Source organism: Arachis duranensis, chromosome 3 (genome assembly GCF_000817695.3).
Source record: "Arachis duranensis cultivar V14167 chromosome 3, aradu.V14167.gnm2.J7QH, whole genome shotgun sequence".
Taxonomy (NCBI): Eukaryota; Viridiplantae; Streptophyta; class Magnoliopsida; order Fabales; family Fabaceae; genus Arachis; species Arachis duranensis.
Genome location: NC_029774.3, coordinates 67459904 through 67461052, shown reverse-complemented (window position 1 = coordinate 67461052; position 1149 = coordinate 67459904).

Genomic DNA, 1149 nt, shown 5'->3' with positions numbered 1-1149 from the left:
TCTATCTGCAAGTTGAAAATTTCTCAACCCTAACCTTACCCGCACCCTAAAATTCTAAACCCTACCCTACCTGACTCTACCTGCAGAAACAAAAATAATTTTCAAATAAATATAAAATTCAACCATTCCGAATTTCATACATATTGATAAAATAGAAAATAAAAAACTAAGTTCAAATTAAAATTAAAAACAATAAAATCTTAAAAAATCCAACATAAAATTACAAATAATATGATCATCAACTAGTTTAGCGATTATTTCATGTTTTTATAAGAAGATTGTGAGTACAAGACTCACTTTCTTCATTACATACATAACTTTTACATATATATTATATAATATATTAAGGGTGCAAGTAGGGTAGGGTAGGGTATACTCTAAACACGTATCCTACCCTACTCTATTCGTAGCGGGTAGGGTAGACAACCCTACTCGAACGGATTGGTCCGAATTAAATACCTGCGAATAAGGTATATATTGTCAACCCTAGTCTCTAGTTCAAAATTGATGAATTTTCTTTTTCGTTTTGGTTTGGATAGCCATGAAAGATTAGTAATTAGATGGGGGTGGTGGTGGTGTTAAAGGTTAAGAATTGGAGATGAGATAAGTTAGGTTAAAATGAATAGTTTAAGAATTTTGATTAATTTTTTAAGATTTAGATAATTTTATTAACAAAAATTCATCTTTTATAAATATAAAAATTAATTTAATTCTTATGTGAATAAATTTATGAACGTTTTAAATATTTGTAATCAGAAATAGTAGTTAATTCTAAAAAAAAATTTTCCGCGCACATATAAATAATACTAAATACCCGATAATATGCTTTTTCAACAAATTTAAAGTGAAATTAATATAATTTGTCCAAAAATAAGTACAAAGAAAAATAATTGAAAAAACAAGTAAAACAAAGAATTTAAAAGTACAAGGTTGTTGTCGCACGAAAAGTCCAGCGTACTCACACAAAATGACACACAAAGGCATGGAGGAAAAGATCCAAAAACCGAATAAAACCAAATACTAATAACGTTCATATCTCTCATTCTACACACATTTTTCTTTCTTAATTATTATTCTTATTATTATCTCTCTCTGCTAAATAAATAAAACGTTCATATTCACAGAACCCAAGAAGGTTTTTGCACTTTT